Below are 24,789 nucleotides of genomic sequence, written 5' to 3'. Positions count from 1 at the left end.
GAACTATAAGTTGTATATAAAAAGATTAAAATAGTTCATTTTTCATAAGTAGAACTATTGTAATTATAAGGACAATCCTAATTTAGCGTTTTTTAATCATTATCTCTGAAATAGATGATATGACAAAGACTTGGTTTGTGTTATGGAAGACTGAGAAAGAAGCTGAGTTTTCTGTCAGTTGAGGGTTTTATTTACACCCTCCCTAAAACTTGGCTCAAAATTCATGAAAACAAATTAGAATGCTGTATTTTTAGATATATAGCTCACTAATAGGTATGGGGTGCAGTGATTTACAAAAAATTGAGAATGGAATCAGTGAGGTAGGTAAACTGGTTCATGAGTCTAGGCAAAATATCAGTTACCTCTGTTTAAAATGTTCTTTATGTCACTGGTTATTTTACGTTTTTAAATGTAGTTGAAGCTTTAAAACATGTTCCGTGGTGTTAATTCTGCACGGTGCTGTGTAACTTGTAATGTCCCCATGTTACAGAGCTTCTAGTGGTGACCTTCTGCAAAATACATGCTTAGATTCTACCTTATTTTTAAAGAAGTAGTAATGTTATTCTCCATGGTGTATTCTTATTATTGGGTTTTAGAAGAGAGATAATAGTCTATTTAATGAAAATGATCTCTGGAGCCACTTATTTTAGACTCAGTAATATTTTGTGGTCATTATTTCACGTATCCAAGTATTATTTTCTGAATGTTGTCACAACTGATAACATACTGTCTGTAAGATATGTCCTTGTTGGAAGCCAGTTTTTTTTAATATGATTGGGTTCATATATATCCACTAATAAAACATGGTTTCTTAAGCTGGATCCCTTACTCTTTAAAATGCCTCAAAATAACTTTGAGGCAATTGTCTGAATAACTAAAGCAAAATACAGTCCCTCAGTTGGAGGACAAGCTCACTAAGTACAGTTTGAGCTGTGCATTGACTGTATGAACAATAAATATATCATGATGTGTGTTCTACCAGGCCGAATTCTTTCATAAAATTCAATGAAGTCGAACTTGGTCTAGGGATTCTTTTGGGTTTCTGTTATGCTCTTTCATTTTTAAAAAGTCATGCATTCTCACTCCTTAGTCTTTTGCTCTTTTTCATCTCTTCACCTTTGTATTAATGAGTCAATCAGAAGTATTTATTGATCTCTTACACACAGAGGTAGTTTTCTGAAGCTGTAGAGTTGCAAAAAAATATGACATCATCCCACTCTTCTATGAAGGTAACACAGAAGAAGAAATACAAAAAGCTAAGAAATCAAACAAAAGATGTTAGTAGATGATATATGATTGTCAGATATGAACTCTGAGTTGAAAGGTTGGACAGAAACAATTTTGCTGTTGGACCTTGAAGTGTGATAGGACTTAGCTAGTAAAGAAGAAAGGAGAGGAAAAGGTGTGAGCAGTGGCAGAGAGGCAGAATCGATCCATTTTTTTACTTTCCTTCCTTTTTCTTTCCCAAAGCTGAAAATTACCAGAAGGGTTGAGAATAAAAGTTAGGATTGGAGATGTTTTGTTCCAGTGTTATAAGAGAAATAATTATATTTTCACTTTTTTGTTCTTCTCTATAGCTATAAGCTGGAGAAGGCAATGGCACCCCACTCCAGTACTCTTGCCTGGAAAATCCCACGGACGGAGGAGCCTGGTAGGCTGCAGTCCATGGGGTCACGAAGAGTTGGACACTTACTGAGCGACTTCACTTTCACTTTTCACCTTCATGCATTGGAGAAGGAAATGGCAACCCACTCCAGTGTTCTTGCCTGGAGAATCCCAGGGACAGGGGAGCCTGGTGGGCTGCTGTCTATGGGGTCGCACAGAGTTGGACACGACTGAAGAGACTTAGCAGCAGCACCAGCATAGCTACAAACAAACCTTATGAACTATATGCAAGTTTGAACTAAATCAGTTAGAACTTAAATCAGTTAGTTAGATTCAGCTTATTTACCTGAAAAAAAGATAATAGTGACTTGGACAAGATAAAAGTTTGTTTCTCTATTATGTAAAATTTGGAAGGAGGCTGTCCAAGTGTGGTATGGTCAGAAAGAGCTTTCTCCTCCAGGATCCATAGCCTCATGGTCCAAGATAGCTGCTGGAGCTCCAGCCTGAATAGCAAGGGCTTTACCTTGGGAAAGCGTGAAAGAGCTCTCCTGAAACCTAAGTCTGCTTTCTTTAAACAGCATTCCTGGAATTCCAACACTGTACTTGTAGTAATATCTTATTGTAGAACTTAGCCTTATGGTCCTACCTAGCCACTGGAGAGGTTGGGGCATGTGGCAATTTGCTAAGGGCTATAAATTGGATTTCTTTAACTAAGAAAAAAGAATGTATAAGAGACAGCTAGTCCTTTCTGCAAAAGAGCAGTGTACAACAACTGTCAAGTGTTTCAATTAAGAGATTAAGCTCCATTGAATAATATGAGATGGCTTCAGGGAGAAGTTGGTGCTTGAGTTGGGCTTATTTCAGAGGAAGAAAATTCCAAACTATACCCTACATGTTTTATTTTGTTACTCCTAAAGGGTGGTATTTGTTAGAGTGGTTTTTAGAATATTTTCTTACATATGAAAAGCATCCATCTATCCTTAAAATTTAGGATTATGGATAGTAGCATGGATTCTTGAATTAGACAGTCTGGATTTTAAATCCTTACTTGACTGAATACTATTCTAACCACAAAACCTTCCCTATATATAAAATGAGGTAATGATAAATTGTACAGTTGAAGTAAGGATTAAATGGGATAATCTATATAAAATGCTTGAATGATGTAGTAGAAATAACTGGCCTAGGTTTCGTCGAAGTTCTGCCATGGATTGTTGCTGCATGACCATGGACATTTATAAAATGAAGAAACAGGTTATCTGTGACCAAGTCCTATAATTCTGAAATACTGATTCAGTGATTATTCTCTGGTTTTGACTGACTATTTCTTTTGTATTTGCAACATAGAGTCTGAGAAGGCTGTTTCCTTCAGATTACATTAAAACTTTGAATGAAAGGCTTTTATAAGATGAATTATTGAAGAAAGAACTCTTTGGGCATCCTTGTTGATTATCAGATATTGTGAGTACATGCTTAGAAGCTCGTCGTGTCAGACTCTTTGCTACCCTTTAGACTTTAGCCCATGAGGCTTCCCTGTCCATGGGCTTTTCCAGGCAACAATACTAGAGAGGGCAGCCATTCCCTTCTCTAGGGGATTTTCCTGACCCAGGAATTGAACTGGCATCTCCTGTGTCTCCTGCATTGCAGGCAGATTCTTTACCTACTGAGCCATGAGGGAAGCCCTTCAGACATCTAGATATATCAAATAAACTACTATACATGTTATTATAGCTAGTCTAATAATGTCCCAGGTCTAATTAAAACACTGATTTTAAAGGACTAATTGTTACAGAAAACTTTGTTTTTAAAATGTAGCTAGGCTGCTAATAACTAATGATAGATGAATTCAATTTACATAAATTTCAGACCAAGAGAATATTTAAAAATTGTGCCACAGAGAATTGCTTTAAGTTGAGAAGTTAATGTTATTATCTACTCCCCTCATTTAAATTGTTTGGTTTACAATAATTGTGGAGCATAATAAGTGTACTGAGATTTCCCTCTTGATGAGACTTTAATAAAATTTGATAGTTAACCACCCTGAATAATGAAAATGTTATGAAATTTTATATGTATATATGTAAATATATTTCTTTGTCAAGCCATGTATTTCAAGTCCAACAATTTCATATACTACCTCCTCTTCAAAAGAAAGATTAAAAGAAAAATAGATTTAGATATTGGCAACTTTTTGAAAAATTCCAGTTAAAGAATCATTTCTTTAAAAGAGTCAGCTGTGTTGAAAAAAAAAAAAAGATCACATGATTTGTTAAACCATTAGCATTTTCGGTTTGGAGGCTACTTTCAGTGTTTCTATGTCTTCAAGAATTAGAAGTTAAAGATTAAAAGGAAAAAAGTAGAAGTCTTTCTTTTTATTTTTTTATTATTATTATTTTTTTTGAAGTCTTTCTTTTTAGATCCCTCAGTCTATTTTATTTGTGGTAGCTCCTAATCTTAAAGGGAAACCCTGCTGCTGCTGCTGCTGCTGCTGCTGCTGCTGCTGCTGCTGCTAAGTCACTTCAGTCGTGTCTGACTCTGTGTGACCCCATGAACGGCAACCCACCAGGCTCTTCCGTCCCTGGGAATCTCCAGGCAAGAACATAGGAGTGGGTTGCCATTTCCTTCTCCAGTGCATGCATGCATGCTAAGTTGCTTCAGTCATGTCTGACTCTGTGCGACCCCATGGACAGCAGCCCACCAGGCTCCTCTGTCCACAGGATTCTCTAGGCAAGAATACTGGAGTGGGTTGCCATTTCCTTCTCCAAAGGGAAACCCTAGTGAGTAACAAAGTCAATATGCCAAACTGAGTTTCTAACAAGTATGTCATACAACATTATAGCAATTCATGGCAACATGAATGTAAAGAGTTCTGAAATAGCAGCAAAGAGTCCTAAGCAAAATTAAGTCACTTTTGTAAATTGATAACACCTAGTCTAATAAAGATCTTTAAGAATCATTATGTACTTTCTAAATCTCATTTAAAATATCAGGAAATAAGTTTCTTTTACATAATTCTTCTTTGAAATAGCCGTTGCTGTAACCAGCAGAAGCTATTCTAAGACGAATAATTGTATCTCTTTTTATGCTAGACCACGGGTTAAAAGAAACTGCTTGCCTTGAGCTAAAGAACTAACCAGCACATATTCTTCTTCCCTTACCCAACTATTCTGTCTTCCCTCTTTGCTTTGGTTAATTGGCTATGATTGCCCATCCTTGTAGAAAAATTTAAGAATTAACTGATACTGTTATTATAGTTGCCTAAAGAAAAAAAGTCTCAAACATAAACACTGTGTTTTAATAACATGGAATACATGTTTATCACCTTTATTTTTCCTTTCTTGTACAAAAATATGCTCAGCCACACAGCAAATGATTGGAGAGGAAGCATATTAACTTTGTTACTCATTGAGTGTTGTGCAACACTGCTTTTTAAAAATCAGATCAAGAACCTCAAGTATTAATGGAGAAGGTTAAGAGTGGTACCATACAAGACTTAATTGTTAACTTGGTTTTCCTTTCACCTAAATCTAGGATGTCAATTTTTAACTTTAGTTTATGTTTATGGAATACTCATTTTGGCAATATTGAGAACTATGGCTGATTTTTTTCCTTAATTTTTTAATAAAATCTTAAGCAACCAAGTTATTCAGTTGAGATCTTAGTTTCTCCACAAAAATTCATGACTTGTTTATAATGCACGGTACTGAATAATGCAAGCAACTGAATTTTTGAGCAATATTCAGTACTACCTTCAGTTTAGCTCAGTCACTCAGTCGTGTCCAACTCTGTGACTCCATGGACTGCAGCGCCAGGCTTCCCTGTCCATCACCAACTCCCAGAGCTTGCTCAAACTCATGTCCATTGAGTCGGTGATGCCATCCAACCGTCTCATCCTCTGTCGTCCCCTTCTCTTCCTGCTTTCAATCTTTCCCAGCATCAGGGTCTTTTCCAATGAATCAGTTCTTCTCATCAGGTGGCCAAAGTATTAGAGTTTCAGCCTCAGCATCAGACCTTCCAATATGTGTTCAGGACTGATTTCCTTTAGGATTGACTGGTTTGGTCTCCTTGCAGTCCAAGGGACTCTCGAGAGTCTTCTCCAACGCCACAGTTCAAAAGCATCAATACTTCAGTGCCCAGCTTTCTTTATGGTCCAACTCTCACATCCATACGTGACCACTGGATGTAAGTACTACCTTACAGGATGCTATTTCAAGTTTATCATTTTATCCCTAAGGACTTGATCAAACCCATCCTGGGCTTTAAATAACTTTAAATAACCCATCCTGGGCTTTAAAATAACTTATGAACTGTATTTAGACAATAGGAAGCTGGCTTCTACCTTATAAAACAAACTCCATCGTGATGCTGTATGTTTCATTTGTTTGCCTCCTTGAGTAAATGGACACAGTGAAGCTGGATTGCTGAGACTAGACCACTTTCTCTTTAAAAAGTACCATTGGTTCAACTAGCAGTATGGCACAAAATAGGAAAATAACGTATAAAATTAACCCATATATACTCAGAGTCAATTAGATTCAAGGAACTTTTCTAGATACTGAAGCAAATAAATAAAACATAAATATGTGCAAAATAAGTAACAATAAATTAAGACAAGAAGGAAGACATGAATTGCTTTCAAGACAATGTTTTCCAAGTTTCAGGCACCTTTATGACTTGACATGTCAGCATATTATGTGTATTATCAATTAAATAAAACTGACTTTTAAAATTTAAATTTATTTTAAAGCAAAAATCTACATCAGCTTGGCAAATAAAGACTAATCTTGTTGTGGACAGAAAACAGCTATTAGAAATTTGTACTCCACTGCCTACACAAGACTATGAGTCCAATGGCCTGTTCTGCTTTTGATAAGAAGTAAAATTAGCATCAGTACCTAACCAAGAACTGTCTCTTCCTGCAATCTGAATGACTGAAAAAGATTTTTTATAAAGAAAGTTTTATCACTAATTCTCTGTGCATTGTTTAAGTCATCTCGCTTTGACTTCCACTTTGAGCAACACTTTTCTAAGACCATGGAAGCACTGCTCTCTAGAGTCATTTCTCAATCATTTCAGCAAAGACGTGACTTAAAACCATTTGGGGAGGTCAGATGAGGAAATGAGCAGAATCAGGGGCTCTGGCAACATGACCATGTTCGTGTTTCTCTCATTATAGTATTTTCTACCTGACACTTGTCTAGAAAACCAGTATGCCTGTGTGCCAAGCATGTCTGTAGAGGTAAATGTGTGCTATATTGCTTGAGTAAGGAAAACCCTGTGATAGCTGTATTTTCATTCGTTTCTCAAACAAACTTTTATCTGAAGTACAGTCATTGTAAATAAAAAATGGTCTTTGTTACTTCATAAAAATGTATAGAATCCTTACCTACTCCATTACAGCAGTATAATGCTCTGTGCCTTCTGACAGGACTTGTGTAGCAAGTAAATGCATTAGTCACAGTGACCATTTTTCTTGCAAATTTGTGACATAGATTTAATTATAGGAATGACCAGCAACTTACAAATCTAATTTTGGTGGAGGCTGAGGCAACTTTTTTTTTTTTTTTTTAAATAATGATGGATTTTTTTTAAAGCAATGATTTCATTACTATTTAAAGAAATCTACTGGTGTAGAACTAGCCAATTTACTGAAGTTATTTTATTACCGTTTAACAAAAGCCATGTACTTTCATTTTTATTTTTATTAATTATTAAAATGTCACCATTTTCAAACTGGAAAAGTATTTGCTGCTATATAGATTTAGGTAAACGTAAATAAATATAAATTGGGTGGGGGATGGACAGGATATTAGTAAAAGGCCCTTGAGAAACAGGATCTTAGTAGTTGGTTAAAAGCAGGACTATCTCCTGGATTTGATTCAGCCTAACTACAGAACTGTTTCAGTTCAGTTCAGTTCAGTTCAGTCGCTCAGTCGTGTCCGACTCTTTGCAACCCCATGAATCGCAGCACGCCAGGCCTCCCTGTCCATCACCAACTCCCGGAGTTCACTGAGACTCATGTCCATTGAGTCAGTGATGCCATCCAGCCATCTCATCCTCTGTCATCCCCTTCTCCTCCTGCCCCCAATCCCTCCCAGCATCAGAGTCTTTTCCAATGAGTCAACTCTTCGCATGAGGTGGCCAAAGTACTGGAGTTTCAGCTTTAGCATCATTCCTTCCAAAGAAATCCCAGGGCTGATCTCCTTCAAAATGGACTGGTTGGATCTCCTTGCAGTCCAAGGGACTCTCAAGAGTCTTCTCCAACAAAACTGGTTAGTCCATAGCTATTAGTAGGAGATACCCACTAGCTATTAATACTAAATGATGCTAATCTGGTAGATGGTTCTCATTTCTTTGCTTTTGTTTCTCCAAGCTAAAAATTTACCATGATTAACTTGGTTATTAGTTATTAAGCTAATATTTGGGGGATCTGTGGATGATAGTGCGATGAGTTAAACAATTAACGTTTCCTGTCTTCATCAGCATTACCGATTCTTAAGGTGAGAATATCAAGTCCCAAGACAGGGCAAGGGAATGAGGTAATAATTTTCCACTCTTCATATACCCCTTTGACTCAGCTCTCACTGCCTTGCCACAACAAATCTGTGCATGGGCAGAGGAAGAAAGAAGCAGAGGACATCTGAGGATGCATAAACTGTTTAAACTTGTGGATTCTACCAACCAAAAAGAACCTTCACTTTGGCCACCTCATGAGAAGAGTTGACTCATTGGAAAAGACTCTGATGCTGGGAGGGATTGGGGGCAGGAGGAAAAGGGGATGACAGAGGATGGGATGGCTGGATGGCATCACCGACTCAATGGATGTGAGTTTGAGTGAACTCTGGGAGTTGGTGATGGACAGGGAGGCCTGGCGTGCTGCGATTCACGGGGTCGCAAAGAGTCAGATATGACTGAGTGACTGAACTGAACTGAATGACTTACATAAATTCAAACAGCTAATAAGTGTCAGAACTCAAATTTATCTCACTCCAGAGCTCATGTTCTTATCACAATCCAAATAAAGCTGAAATAGCTAAAACACTTAAAAAAAAAGAAAAAAAAAAAGAACCTTCTCTTTAACTACTGGTCTTTAGGATGACAGCAAAGTTACATATCTAAGCTCCATTGTGGACTCAGGTTTCCGAGTAAGCATTTAGCACTTTTAGAAATCAATGTGTTGTTAGGAATGGTAGAATGTCATTTGGAATTAAGAAATCAAACTTTTTTTAAAGCTCAATTCACTGCATGTCATTGTGTGACCTTATATCAGTTTTATTAATGCAAATTAATAAGTAGTGGACTTCCTACTGTGTGCTAGGCTCTGGACTAGGTTTTAGAACTAAATTGATCTAACTAAATGCACTGTCTTGGCATCAAGAAGTGTAAAATTCTTGGATTTAAATGGCATTGTAGTGTGTTTCTCAAGGCAACTTGATTTTTAATCACCCCTAAATGATAATTTGGCCCCACGGAGTTTAAAGACCACTTATTTTAACTATAAAACTTCAAATAGAAGATTAGCACTTCCAAATACTAAAAAAAAGCTCTTTTTTTTTTTTTAATTGCAGCTCCAAAGAATACTGGATTTTGTTTGGTTATCTGCCAATGTAGGTGTTTTTAAAAAATAGCATATCAGATTCTAGATTCAGTTTGGAAGTGTATCAGAAGCTGACTTAGAAAAGTACCTTATAATATATAACTTATGTGGGAACATTGTGTTAAAAACTAACTTCTTAAAAACTAATATATAATTATTAGTTTTTATAATATAATATAATATTATTGTAGTATAGTTAGCCCTCAGTATCCTCACCTTCCACATCCAAAAATTCAACCAAATGAGATTAAAAAAATATTCAGGGGAAAAAATAATGATTCCAGGAAGTTCCTCCAGAAAGGAAAACAAATTTGCTGTGTCAGCAACTATTTACAACCTGGTGGCTCAGAGGTTAAAGCGTCTGCCTGGAATGCAGGAGACCTGGGTTCGATCCCTGGGTCAGGAAGATCCCCTGGAGAAGGAAATGGCAACCCACTCCAGTACTCTTGCCTGGAGAATCCCATGAAGGGAGGAGCCTGGTAGGCCACAGTCCATGGCGTCACAAAGAGTCAGACACCACTCAGCGACTTCACTTTCACTTTCTACATTGTAACAAGGATTTTATGTAATCTAGATATGCATTGGGCTTCCCTCACAGCTCAGTTGGTAAATAATCTGCCTGCAATGCAGCAGACCCGGGTTGGATTCTTGGGTCAGGAAAATCTCCTGGAGAAGGAAATGGCAAACCACTCCAGTATTCTTGCCTGGAGAATCCCATGGACAGAGGAGCCTGGCAGGCTATAGTCCATGGGGTCGCAAGCGTCGGACATGCCTTAGCAACTAGAGAGAGAGAGAGGTGAATTAAAGTATATGGGAGGATATACATAGGTTACATGCAAATTCTACATCATTTTATAGAAGAGATTCAAGTGTCTGTGGATTTTAGCATCCATGGGGTTTCTGGAACCAACTCCCTGCGGATACTGAGGGATGACTGCATATGTTTAATATATGAAGTCACCAAATCATTTTCCAAGTGATTATACCATTTTACATTTCTACTAGGAATGCTTGAGGAATCTAGTTGCTTTATTTGCTGGCCAGATCCCCTGGAGAAGGGAATGGCTACCCTCTCTAGTATTCTTGCCTAGAAAATTCCATGGACAGAGCCTGGTGGGCTACAGTCCATGCGGTCACAAAGAATTGGACGTGACTGACTGACGAACACTTTAAGTTTTTGTACGTGTTTAGTGATATATCATTTTAGCTTTAATTTGTATTTCCCTAATGGCAAATGATGTTGGATAATTTTTATGTGCTTGTTTGCCACCTGTGGGGCTTCCCAGGTGGCGCTAACGATAAAGAACCTGTGTGCCAGTGCAGGAGACATAAGAGAGGCCGGTTCAATCCTTGGGTCAGGAGGATCCCCTGGAGGAGGGCATGGCAACCCACTCCACTATTCTTGCCTGGAGAATCCCATGGACAGAGAAGCCTATTGGGCTACAGTCCATAGGGTCACAAAGAGTCAGACATGACTGAAGACACTTAGCATGCACCCATTACCAAATACATCTGGTATCTGTGAAGATATATCACAGATATGTCTGTGGTATACATCTGTGAAGATACATCTGTGTATCTTCTTGAGAGTGTCTGTTCAAATCTCTCGTCCATTTTTTTATGGGGTTGTTTTCTTATAATTGGATTGTGAATTTTTAAATATGTTTTTAACATTAGTCATTTATCAGATATATATTTTGCAAGTGTTTTCAGTCTATGGCTTGTCGTTTCATTTTCTTAACAGTGTCTTTCAAAGAGCAGAAGTTTTAAATTTTAATTAAATCCATTTATTTTTCTTTTATGGCTCATGGTTTTTGTGTTCTCTAAGAAATTCTTGTTTAGCTCAAAATCACAAAATTCTTTGTCTATGTTTTCTTCTAGATGTTTGTAACTTTTGCTTTTTACATTTGAGGTCTATGATTCATTTTGAGTTAATGTTCGTATATGATGCCATATGTGATTTGAGATTCATTATTTTGTATATGATTATAAAAGTTTAAAGTTCTAAGTTTATATCTGTCAGATGTATCCACCTTTCTCCTTATGGATTGTTCCATAGTCTTTATACTTATAAAGCCCTTTCCTAGTCACAATGTCAGATAAAATTTCACATTTTTCATATTTATTTTTGGCTTTATAGTCAAAATGCATATATATGTTTAAAAGTAAAGCTTGTTGTTTCAGGGTTCAATAAATACAAATAACAGTTTGAAAGTATTTTACCTGATTAAGATATCATCGGTTAAAGAGGTCAGTTTCTGATGTTACTGTCCCTCCCATTGTTTTTTCCCCATGTAGGTCCATCTTTGTACTGATACTCTCATATCTACATAGTGACATATATGCTTGTCTCTGAAAATAATTAAATCAGTATTCATGACTGTTAAAAATTATTTCTCTGTCTTAGGATATTACCCATGACATTAATATAATTACCTAAGATAAAATTTTTTTTTGAAGTATAAATTGGAGATGTACATAGCAGAGTGATTGAAAATTATAGAAACCTCCTTTTGATCTCTATCAATTTGATTTGCAAATATTCAGACACATTAACAGCAAAATGTTTCTACTTGGAGGATTGTTGAGTAAGGTGAATAGCTCTCTTAGAGTTTTAAATAATAGAAGACTTTAAAGAAATATATGATTTAAAAAAAACCTTGATCAGTTCGATTTTAACTTTTCAATTGAACAGGCTGTAGTCATCAGGGAAAGAGATCTCTTCATGATAAGAACATGAGTCTTGGAAATTAAAGGCAAAATGTCACAGATCTCCAGACTCATGAGATGAATCTTGACTCATATTTTACATGTCCACTGATGGTCATACTCTGAGTTTACAGTTTATACATCTTCATTTTCAAGAATCACATACTTGTTTACTTTTCCTGGGTAGTTTTTTCTGTGATGTTTCTAGTAAATAGGGTAGTTAAATTAAAGATGCCCACTGTGTTTATAGTTTTACTCTAACAGAGCTTGGTCTAGTGGTCACTATTTGTGGTTTAGTGTTTTTTACTACTCAGGCAATAATCTTACAAGTAATTATTTTCTAAAGTGTTTCTAGGTTTTCACTGGAAAGCTTGTGTTCTTTTTATCCATTCACTTAGGAGGGAAAATGTTTAACATTACTGTGCTTCTGGTTATTCTCGGGAGCCCAGGCGATGCAGCTTGTCCTCTTTCTCACCATCCGCTGTGTCACCGTAAGATGAGCTGTCTTTGCACACTGCTTTCATATGCCATCCCTATGCCTCAGTGCCTTCAGTGGCTCTTCACTGCTCACCACCCAGCTGGCCATTCTGGAGTTCGCTCAGTGCAGCCCCACGCTCGCGCTCTCCCTGGCACCCTCCTTCATTCCCATATTAACTGTGGACTCACTCTCCTCCTCCGTCTCCTCTAACATCTGGGCCTCCCACCTCTTTGCTTATACTGTTCTCATCCTTTCCGTATCTTATCCATCTCTCAAAAGCTATCTGACCCTTCCAGCAAGTTCTCTAACTTTTCTTTTATGGTTATTTAGCTCTTGGGATTTAGCTTTTCTGGAATTTAGCTCTTGGGACTTTCCATCTATATTGTAACTGATTGATACAGTTAAAATTCTGACCTTTTCCCCACCTTTGGTTTTTCCTGTGGTCCTGTTCTTCTTTTTTCTAAAATACTTCTAACGGATACATTTGTTTATTATTTTTATTTTCTGTCTCCCCTTATTCAAATAAAAGCTCCATGAAGGCAGGTATTTTTGGGGGTGCTTTGGTTCACCTCTCTGTCCGTAGCACTTGTACCTGGAACATGGTAAGCACTTAAAAAGTATTTGTCAAATGAATAAATAGAAATCATTCAATGAATGTTATTTTACCTTTCTTCTTCATGTATCTAAAATTGTAAAATATATATATTATACACTTAAATGCATGCTCATTATTACACTTACATGTTAAATTAGTTTGACAAAAATTCCATTATCACTTTAATTGCTTATCCACCAAATTGTTCTTACTTATGTTAACACGGTTTTAAATTGTTAGCTTTTAGTCTTGATAAAACATATGCTATAGTCATAGAAATCTGTGTGGTTTTACATTCACAGTATTGGTTCAGAATGCAGAAGCAAACTCATTCCCATATCTAAATTTGATATTGGATAATTTGTAAGATTTTCTGCTAATAACTCCCTGTGAGTAGATTAGGGGAGATTGTCTCTATGTAATAGATTACCAACCCATATGCTATTATCATTCAGATAATTTATTTTAAATATCAGAAACTCTTCCATGAAAAATTGCTGTTTGATTACTATATGTATTTTTAAAAGAGCTGGAGATTTATATATAAGAGAATATAATAAGTGATTGCCATCATATAGGTTTTAAAAGAATTGTACTGTTGGCATTAAGGAAAATGATTTTATCATTAAAGTTTATCCTTTAACAACTTGTGAAATATATAATTAAATTGACAAATGAGAATTAAATTTCTAGACACTGCTGAAAAAAAATTGTGTAATATCCTAGAGAAGAAGTAAAAATACAAGGAAGTATGAAAAATGGAGGAACCAATTCAATGGTATATAAAAATGAGATTAAGTCTGTATCTGAGAGGCAATAGAAGTACTTAGGAAATAGAAATAGCCAAAAAAGGAAAAAGAAAGAAAGGAAGCCAAGGTGATGGTGAGGAAGCAGGTAGCTTGAACTTGTAATATGATATTATAGCAAGTGAAAGCTCGTGCAGTTCCTTCTTCAGAAGCATCGTGTTACAGCCATCTGCACTTGATCTTGGTAGGTTCATGATTCGGAGTATCGCTTTAACATTGGTTTTATTATCTTGTCAGAGGTTAAAACTTGCTAAGTGAGATATAGAAAATCATGAAGGTGTGCCTGGCTAGAGGAGCTTTAGAGAGTGAGTTATACCTCTATAAAATGGAGAAAAGGAGAGAATTTTAAGATACTAAAGGAAGAGATATATAGTTAATCAGACATGATTTTTTTCATGAAAGAGCTGATTCCATTTTCTTATGATAACCTAAAAACTACCTTTGTGCCATTTATGTTTGTTTTAGTATCCTAATAAGCCACTTAGAATTCCTAATCAATGTCTGCTGCAGTATACGAATTTGGAGCAGGACAGAGAGATTTTCAGTGTTTTTCAATAAATAAAAGCAGTAGTAGGAAAGATTATTTGTTCTTTACATTCCCCTACATGCCTCCCACCCCCACCAACATGTAGACTTATATGTTACTTTTTCTGCTCTTCATTAACGTCTAAATACTTCTTTAAACTAAAGAGGAATAAATGAGTAGAAATAATGAAAAGCATTAGAGAAATGTATGTAAAGGCTTCCTGCTTTTTTTCCTTTAATTCATAGGTGTTTTCCTTCAAAGATGGTTGCATCCTGATTCTGTATCATTATATGTCTCTATAGAATTTTGGATCCATATTTCATATAGTTTCAAGTCAAACAATTGTTGAAGTCAAAAGGTTAAATTTCCAGCTCTTAAAAAAAATGGAATAAAAACTCCCACCAGTGTAGACAAGTGGTTTTAAGAAAAGACTTAAGTGTGTAACAGAAAGTATTTATATTAGGAGAATACTTCCCTCTTGTAACAGAATGCTGGTTTTTGTGTGTCTGTGAAGTTTCAAGGTATATTTGAAAAGTAGCATCAAGATCTCTCTAAGGAGCAAGGTCAACAATCATCAGTCTTAAGATGAATCTTCATCATGTTTGCCTTTTCCCCCCAAATTCTATCAACATGATGCCACAATCACTAAGCGTTTATTAGTGACAAAAATTTTATAAACTAATGAAAATCCCAAGTAGCATTGTGCACATCTGGCTTAGTTTTCCTAGATATTGTTAATTTTTCATTTCCACATGGGAACTGTATCTAGTGAGTCACCTAACACATACTTTGATAGTGTTATAAAAATACAAACAAGCTATTAAAGAAGGGCAAGTTTTTCTCCTTAAACAAGTTGGGGGCCATATAGCTTGTGTGTGTGGCGGGGAGGGAGGGGGTTGTCATATAGTTTTAAAAGAAGTTTTTCTATCTCTGCTGTAAATCATACCTGATGCTTCAAAGATCTGAGATCTCTTTTCTTAGGTTAAGCTTTTTCTTAGCATAATGTCACCCCTAAGCAGAGTCATACCCAGTAGTAGTACCATTTTTTTTTCACTGTCTATTTGAATTACCCATTTTTAAGATACTGAGTTCCTCATTGCCAGAGATCTAGGTGACATATACTTTGTAAAATTAGTAGGGTCCTTTTTCAGAAACTGATTTTGAGGCTCCAGCTTGCAGGAATGAACTCACATTAGTCACACTTAGATATCAAGCAAATTGCCAACTTATTAATTGAGAGTGAGAAAAATAATTATGAGAAGTGCTTAGACACTTGGGTTGATGCCTTCTTGCCTCATGGTTAAATTCACACAGATGTTTTAATAAGTTTACTTGGTGGGGATGGAATTAGAGGAAGGGACATAGGTAGAGAACGCCCAATTTGATTCTGTCAGGCTGGTTTTTGTTTTTTTTTTTTTCTGTCAGGCTGTTTTAAGTGAACGTGTCTAGCTCCACAGCCAGGATTATGTTGCCCTTGGAAACAGACAGGTCTATCATTTGGATCCAGGAATCTTTCCTAGATGGTTCTTAGCTAGGTGTTCTTTTTTTTTTTTTTTTAAACTTTACAATATTGTATTAGTTTTGCACTTTCTCATTGCTTCCATTGCCGACTGATTTCCCCTTTTATAGATTTACCATACCTTAAAGTGAAATCTTGTTGACATTGAAACCAGCCTGATATTTTAAAGTGATTTTGCCTGTCTATTCTGTAAAGGCATTTCCTTTATTTCCAAGTTCAGAGAGGGAAGGAATACAAATATAAAATCCCATTTTGTATCATCTATAGAGTTCGTCTAGTCAAGGCTATGGTTTTTCCTGTGGTCATGTATGGATGTGAGAGTTGAACTGTGAAGAAGGCTGAGCACCAAAGAATTGATGCTTTTGAACTGTGGTGTTGGAGAAGACTCTTGAGAGTCCCTTGGACTGCAAGGAGATCCAACCAGTCCATTCTGAAGGAGATCAGCCCTGGGATTTCTTTGGAAGGAATGATGCTAAAGCTGAAACTCTAGTACTCTGGCCACCTCATGCGCAAAGTTGACTTGTTGGAAAAGACTCTGATACTGGGAGGAATTGGGGGCAGGAGGAGAAGGGGACGAAAGAGGATGAGATGGCTGGATGGCATCACTGACTCGATGGATGTGAGTCTGGGTGAACTCCGGGAGTTGGTGATGGACAGGGAGGCCTGGTGTGCTGCGATTCATGGGGTCGCAAAGAGTCAGACACGACTGAGCGACTGATCTGATCTGATCTGATCTGATATAGTTAGACTGACTGAGACGATAGTCATAAGCTACATGCAGCTATTTAAAATTTAATTAGTTAAAATTTAAAAAGCATTCAGTTCCTCATCATACATTTCAGAGATTCAGTAACCACAGGTGACTGCTAGCTGCTGTTATGAACAGTGCAGGCAGGATGTTGAACGTTTTTATCATTGCAGAAAGTTCTACTGGACAATGCTAAAGAGACGTTTCATTGACAAAATAGTTTGCAATTATCTATTTTAATATAATTTGCTATCTGATATCTTTATGCATCTTCATTTTTGTTTATTTATTTCAGTATAGCCAAACTTACTATTCCAATCTTCTCTAGTGAATTTGAAGTCAATCATATACACATGTTCAGCTGGACAGGGATTTTGTTGTTAATAGTTGGTTAAGTATCCAGCACTTAAGTACTGTTTTTATTAAAGAGTGCTTATGAATTTCATTGGCTATTCTCCTTCAGTTAATGAGAGGACTATTTACTTTGAAATCTTAGAAAAAAACTCATGTACAGCCAAAACATTTTTAAATGTTGTATTATAATTTTGACTGTTTGAAATGGTAGATTTCTTTCTTTTTCAACAGTGTGCTATTTTGATAAATTAAGAAAGCTCATTCAGTAATGCTGACAATGCCAGGAAAATAAAGAGCTGTCCTTTGGAAAACAGCATAATATTGTAGCTAGGTGCCTGAAAGTCAATGCATTTTCAAGGCCTGGATATGATTTTATTTTAACTTGTGTGCCTTCCTCTGTATTTAACAGTGCCTATTCTCATGAAAATCGTAGAATTTTTAAAAATCTGCTTTCACCCCCTGCACATTCGAAAGATTATGTTCAATAAGACTGTTCTTTTGTACATAGTAGTTTAATGTGGTCAGTGAAATCAAATTTTGGATTTCTTGATCAGTAATATATATATATGTGTGTGTGTGTGTATATATATATATATATATATATATATTTGTTGCTGTTCAGTCACTAAGTTGTGTCCGACTCTTTGCAACCCCATATATAGTTTCTACCTGTGGAATTTTTATGTGCTTGGTTGACTTGTGAAATAACTTCCTGGAGCGTATGTATCTACGCTCAAATAAATCTACTCATTCATATTCTTATATAGAATTGTTCTTATCTTTAGAAAAGGTCATTTTTTATTGAGTACTTTCAAGGTAGTGGTTTCAGTGTAACCGCTGGGAGAAGTACCAAGAGGTCTCCAGGCACAGACCCTGCTCTCAGAGGGCTTACGCTGTAGTAATCAAATATATACAAAAGTCCATGTAAAAGAATAGCTACATTATGGACAATTGGGACTATTTCCCAGAAGGGATAGAATGAGAGGAAGTCTTTCAGAATAAACAGAATTTGAGAATATAGTGATGTTCATTCCAGACTAAGGTTAAGGAGGTCTTAACTATTACTAACTCTGTATGCAAAAGTCTTTCTAGTAGGCTTAATGATGAGTTATGATGTTAGCATCTTGTAGACAAAACCTGGTGTAAGGCCTGGTCTAATATTTGTCATAGTTGAAGATGAATTTCTGAAAGAAAGGTGTGTTTGAAGTGAGAAATCTACAAATTCGTTTATTAGATTTTTTAGTTATAATTTTACACATGATTAACTATAGTAATATTTTTTAAAATAAATGTAAAAGATACATATATACACACAATAGTCTCTATATATAAAAAATGAAAATGGTCTCTACATATAGAATATTAATCTTTGCTTCCATTGAAAATAGTTCTTTTAAAAAAGTTAAATAAGTAAAGACCTCATTTACTTTTATCAATATTATTGACGTCTTAGCAGAGCCCTATTAAATTTGCCCTATGGTATGGTCTCCAAATTATGTTCTACAAAACACATGAATTAAACAAAACAAAAAAACCTGACGTTTCATAGAACTTATAAAGTATCACACATGATTGGGAAACAGTTATGCCATACAGGAGAAATTTTTTGTTCCTCTTTTTTCATTTACAGAACTATATCTTATATACCTGTTCCTTCCCTAGAGATTTTCTTATATCTCTATTTGCAAGGATAAATTAGATCTTGGTCTATGGTTAGCTTGACTTAATATTCTAAGCTCTTTCCAAAAGCTGTTTAAGGACATATCCATATCCGTGAATTCAGCTGAATTACATTCAGTTGGGTGATGAAGAAAAGTATAAGACACAGTTTCTTTAATTTAAGAGACTTAGTGTGATGGAGGAAATGAGACAAAAGAAGTAAAATACTAGGAGAAAAGCAAGAAAAAATCTGGTCAGGTGCTTAAATGTGTGGTACCATTAATTCAGAAAGGGAGAGCAAGACAAGAGGAAAGCGATCAGGAAAGGGTTCCTGGACGATGTTCCATGTAAGATCTTGAAAATCAAGAACAGCCCAAACAGAAGGTCAGCCTGAGAGTGGCTGTGGCCTGCAACGGCAGGAGCCGGGCCTGGTATGCTCGCTGTTTTCTTTCTTTACGTAGATGTAATGGTAAATTCGGGCTTCCCTGGTAGCTCCACTGGTAAAAAATCTGCCTGCAATGCAGGAAATCCCAGTTCCATTCCTGGGCCAGGAAGATCCCCTGGAGAAGGGATAGGCTACCCACTCTAGTATTCTTGGGCTTCCCTGTTGGCTCAGACGGTAAAGAATTCACCTGCAATGTAGGAGACCTAAGTTCATTCTCTGGGTTGGGAAGATCCCCTGGAGAAGGGAATGGCAACCCACTCCAGTGTTCTTGCCTGGAAAATCCCCATGGACAGAGGAGCCTGTGTAGTCCATGGGGTCACCAAGAGTCAGACATGACTGAGCAGCTAAGCACAGCAATGGCAAATACAGTGCCTTGTACACAGTAGATGATCAGTATGTGATGAACAGGGACTTCCCTGGTGGTCCAGTGGTTAAGACTTCTTGCAGTGCAGGGGGTGGGAGTTCAGTCCCTGGGCAGGAAGCTAAGATTCCACATGCCACAATATCAAAACATCAAAACATAAAAAACAGACAAAATACTGTAACAAATTCAATAAAGACTTTAGAAATGGTCCACATCAAAAAAAATCTTAAAAAATATGTAATGAGTAAATAAATGAATGGGCAGTTGTAAGCAAGATAAAGTAAAAAGAGATGTGTACTGGACTAAGCCAGTTCTTGTTGGTGATTGGCGGAAATTATGTGAGACAGGTTCACGAAGAGCCTTGAATGGGAAGCACAACTTGAACTTGATACCTGGTGAGACATGACTGAGGCATCTTCTAGGAGTGTACCCCGTTGGAAATGGTGTCTTAGGAGCAGAGGCCTGGCAGCAGCGTGCTTGTCGGTGAGCTTGTACATGAAAGACTGATACATACCACTCTGAGTATAAACCAAGAGTGTTGACTGTCCTGGCTAGAGCCTTTGAATTTTCTGACAGAGAAAGAACCACAAACACAAAAGAAAAAGGGAAATTCTTCTCAGCCATTTATTAAATTACTTAGACAACTGATATTAATGGAGTGCCTACTATATGAAGGCCCTGACGCAGGCGCCACATCACCAAGCTTTGAACCCAGTGCCCTTACTTCCAAGCACTGTTAAAAGGATTCGGTAAGACCAAGTCTCTGAGACGCTTAGCAGGGTGTCTGGCACATTACCAAGAATTATAGGTGGTTTGTATTATTAAGATTACTGTATTATCTAGCTACCGGAGAAGGCAATGGCAGCCAACTCCAGTACTCTTGCCTGGAAAATCCCTTGGACAGAGGAGCCTGGTAGGCTGCAGTCCATGGGGTCGCGAAGAGTCGGACACGACTGAGCAACTTCACTTTCACTTTTCACTTTCCTGCATTGGAGAAGGAAATAGCAACCCACTCCAGTGTTCTTGCCTGGAGAATCCCAGGGACGGCGGAGCCTGGTGGGCTGCCGTCTGTGGGGTCGCACAGAGTCGGACACGACTGAAGCGACTTAATAGTAGTAGTAGTAGCTAATTTTAGACACCCTGACCCTCCTCGTCCCTATGGCCAAAACCCTCTACTATAATCCTGTATTGAGACTTTTTATCTAGTCTCTAATATTTGCCTGAACCTATGGTCCTTTAAAAACATTAACAACATTTTTTTTTATTTATTTATTTTTCCTTTACAATATTATATTGGTTTTGCCATACATCAACATGCATCCACCACGGGTGTACACGTGTTCATCATCCTGAACCCCCGCCACCTCCCTCCCCATACCATCCCTCTGGGTCATCCCAGTGCACCAGCCCCAAGCTTCCTGTATCCTGCATCGAACCTGGACTGGCAATTCGTTTCTTATATGATATTATACATGTTTTACTCAGCCATTAAAAAGAATACATTTGAATCAGTGCTAATGAGGTGGATGAAACTGGAGTCTATTATACAGAGTGAAGTAAGCCAGAAAGAAAAACACCAATACAGTATATTAACAACATTTTTAAATTAGAGACTCTGAAACTTGTGCAAGGCAGATCAGATAATGTTAATGAATGGTGAAGACCTCTCTCTCAGCTTCAGCGGTTGTTAACTCAGCTCACTGTTTTCCTGGTCCAGTTTTTCATGAAAGAGTTTGGAATATCTTTATGACAGAAAGACCAGGAAGCACAAGGAACATAGGCAGGGGACTCAAAGATTTTAGGATTAAAGCTGTGGTGTTGTGAAGAAAAACAGGGAATTTAAGCAAGGGAATAATTTTGAGTGAGATGATTAAGTTTGGACTGGTACCTGTTAGTTACATGGTAGTATTGGGACATCCAAAGGCTAGTGTTCAGGGATAGATATGGGTGGAATCTCCTTTCCCTTTGTGCATGCACAATACATGGATCTTAAACTCATAAAGATTCTTTGGGGTTGACTGTTAATTCCCTTCCCTCTTTTTTTTTTTTTTTTTTTTAAGACTTCTGATCTCATCATTTCTGTATCCCAGTCTCCACCTCTCTTCTGCCACTCCCAGACGTTTTTGGTACATTTTTAAAATCTTACTTTTCTATTAATTGTGTTTGTTTGAGTTCATTGGGTTATAGTTTATTTTTTTCTTAAACATGATTTGGCCCATCTGACAGTACTTTGAGTCAGTGATGATTAGGTAGTGAATAAATATTCAAATGGGATGGATAATAGCTTCAATTTTGATTTTATAGTGATTTCAAAGTGTAAAGTGTAAAGCAGTATCACAGCCAAAGTTCCATTCATCAAAGGGAGACGTAAAGAGATGCCACTGATTCCTGAAATTAAATAATACAAAATTAATAAATTTAATATATAAATTAGTGTCTTTAATTCTTTTTTTAAGAAGTACTCAGCTTTCAAGTATCTCTTCCTATTTCACTTTGAGAATAGTGTAAACAATTTAGCTCATAGACCAAAACAGAGATCCTATTATTCTTTTTGATGCATAGGTGTCATGACATTAATGCTAATTTGGGTTATGTGTATTCATTGAGAGTAAAAATCAGGCTCATTTTAGCACCTGATTTAAGCCTGCAGCAGACTTTCATATTCAAATTAGGAATTGAGAGATGTGTATAGAAAGTGGAGATATATATGTCTAGGACCTACTTCAGCTTTATAACAGGCTCATAATTATTAGCAATGGGATCCAGGCTGTTAACACTGGACACTGTTAGAATGTTCCATGATAATTTATAGGGTTGATTACTCTAGCCTCAAGTGGAACCTTAGGAAGAAGAGCAGCAAATGGTAAATCTTTGTGGTGGTCCCTGGAGTAGCATTTCAGTTTGAGACTCTGAGTTATGTGGGTCTCAACCTCTTTTCCTCCGCTGGCCTTTCCCGTGGCTCGTCGTCAGCATCGTCATCTGTTCAGATCATGGCCGGTCGGAAATCACCAGTCCCCGGGGAGGAGAGAGTGGGGTGAGCCCTGTTATAAGCACACTGGCTGCAAACCTTTCACCTTGCTGTCAAGGTGACAAATGTTTGTCCTTAAGGGAACACTGGAGGTTAAATCACCAGTGTTTCTCTCACTTATCTTCTTTCCTGTACTACCCAGGCTCTTAGCCAAATTTATAGCTGAAAGAATCTCAGAAAATTAGGCTCCTCATAACCTTTATGCACCTTGTTCAGAGATACGTTTTGTGTAGGCTCAAAGTACTGACTACATTAGGCACTGGGGGCTGAGTAATTAGAGTTTCATATAAGTTGTTGTATAAGTACATTTTCATTTCAGGGTTTATTCAGAAGGAAATAGAGACACAGACATGGAGAACAAACATATGGACACCAAGGAGGGAAAGGGGAGATAGAATGAACTGGGAGATGGGATTGATATATGTACCCTATTGATACCATGTATAAAATAGATAACTAATGAGAGCTTACTGTCTAGCACAGGAAACTCTGCTTAATGTTCTGTGGTATCCTAAATGGGAAGGAAATCCAACAAGGAGGGAATATGTGTATACGCAGAGCTCATGCAAACCAGTCAGTCCTAAAGGAAATGAGTCCTGAATATTCACTGGACTGGTGCTGAAGCTGAAACCCCAATACTGTGGCACCTGATGTGAAGAACTGACTCCTTGGAAAAGACCCTGATGCTGAGAAAGATTGAATGCAGAAGGAGAAGGGGACAACAGAGGATGAGATGGTTGAATAGCATCACTGACTCCATAGACATGAGTTTGAGCAAGCTCTGGGAGTTGGTGATGGACAGGGAAGCCTGGTGTGGTGTAGTTCATGGGGTTGCAAAGAGTTGGACACCACTGAGCAACTCAACTGATAACTGATTCACTTTGCTGTACAGTAGAAACTAGCACAACATTGTAAAGCAACTATCAGATCAGATCAGTCGCTCAGTCGTGTCCTATTCTTTGCAACCCCATGAATTGCAGCACACCAGGCCTCCCTGTCCATCACCAACTCCTGGAGTTCCCTGAGACTCACACCCTTCGAGTCAGTGATGGCATCCAGCCATCTCATCCTCTGTCGTCCCCTTCTCCTCCTGCCCCCAATCCCTCCCAGCATCAGAGTCTTTTCCAATGAGTCAACTCTTCGCATGAGGTGGCCAAAGTACTGGAGTTTCAGCTTTAGCATCATTCCTTCCAAAGAAATCCCAGGGCTGATCTCCTTCAGAATGGACTGGTTGGATCTCCTTGCAGTCCAAGGGACTCTCAAGAGTCTTCTCCAACACCACAGTTCAAAAGCATCAATTCTTCAGCGCTCAGCCTTCTTCACAGTCCAACTCTCACATCCATACATGACCACAGGAAAAACCATAGCCTTGACTAGACGGACCTTTGTTGGCAAAGTAATGTCTCTGCTTTTGAACATGCTATCTAGGTTGGTCATAACTTTCCTTCCAAGGAGTAAGCGTCTTTTAATTTCATGGCTGCAATCACTATCTGCAGTGATTTTGGAGCCCCCAAAAATAAAGTCTGACACTGTTTCCCCATCTATTTGCCATGAAGTGATGGGACCGGATGCCATGATCTTCATTTTCTGAATGTTGAGCTTTAAGCCAACTTTTTCACTCTCCACTTTCACTTTCATCAAGAGGCTTTTGAGTTCCTCCTCACTTTCTGCCGTAAGGGTGGTGTCATCCGCATATCTGAGGTTATTGATATTTCTCCCGGCAATCTTGATTCCAGCTTGTGTTTCTTCCAGTCCAGCGTTTCTCATGATGTACTCTGCGTATAAGTTAAATAAACAGGGTGATAATATACAGCCTTGACGAACTCCTTTTCCTATTTGGAACCAGTCTGTTGTTCCATGTCCAGTTCTAACTGTTGCTTCCTGACCTGCATACAAATTTCTCAAGAGGCAGATCAGGTGGTCTGGTATTCCCATCTCTTTCAGAATTTTCCACAGTTTGTTGTGATCCACACAGTCAAAGTCTTTGGCATAGTCAATAAAGCAGAAATAGATGTTTTTCTGGAACTCTCTTGCTTTTTCTATGATCCAGCGGGTGTTGGCAATTTGATCTCTGGTTCCTCTGCCTTTTCTAAAACCAGCTTGAACATCAGGAAGTTCATGGTTCACATATTGCTGAAGCCTGGCTTGGAGAATTTTGAGCATTACTTTACTAGCATGTGAGATGAGTGCAATTGTGCGGTGTTTTGAGCATTCTTTGGCATTGCCTTTCTTTGGGATTGGAATGAAAAGTGACCTTTTCCAGTCCTGTAGGCACTGCTGAGTTTTCCAAAATTGCTGGCATATTGAGTGCAGCACTTTCACAGCATCATCTTTCAGGATTTGGAATAGCTCAACT

At 37.6% G+C, this 24,789-nt stretch overlaps 1 protein-coding gene across 7 annotated transcripts in view; it reads left to right on the top strand.

Annotated features, from left to right (window-relative positions):
• SLC10A7 (solute carrier family 10 member 7) overlaps positions 1–24,789 on the top strand; it is a 317,217-nt gene that overhangs the window by 105,815 nt on the left and 186,613 nt on the right. The gene's annotated exons all lie outside the window — the stretch shown is intronic.

Source organism: Bos mutus, chromosome 17 (genome assembly GCF_027580195.1).
Source record: "Bos mutus isolate GX-2022 chromosome 17, NWIPB_WYAK_1.1, whole genome shotgun sequence".
Lineage (NCBI taxonomy): Eukaryota > Metazoa > Chordata > Mammalia > Artiodactyla > Bovidae > Bos > Bos mutus.
The sequence above is the reverse complement of the archived record's forward strand: the minus strand, read 5'-3'. Positions and strand labels throughout refer to the sequence as shown.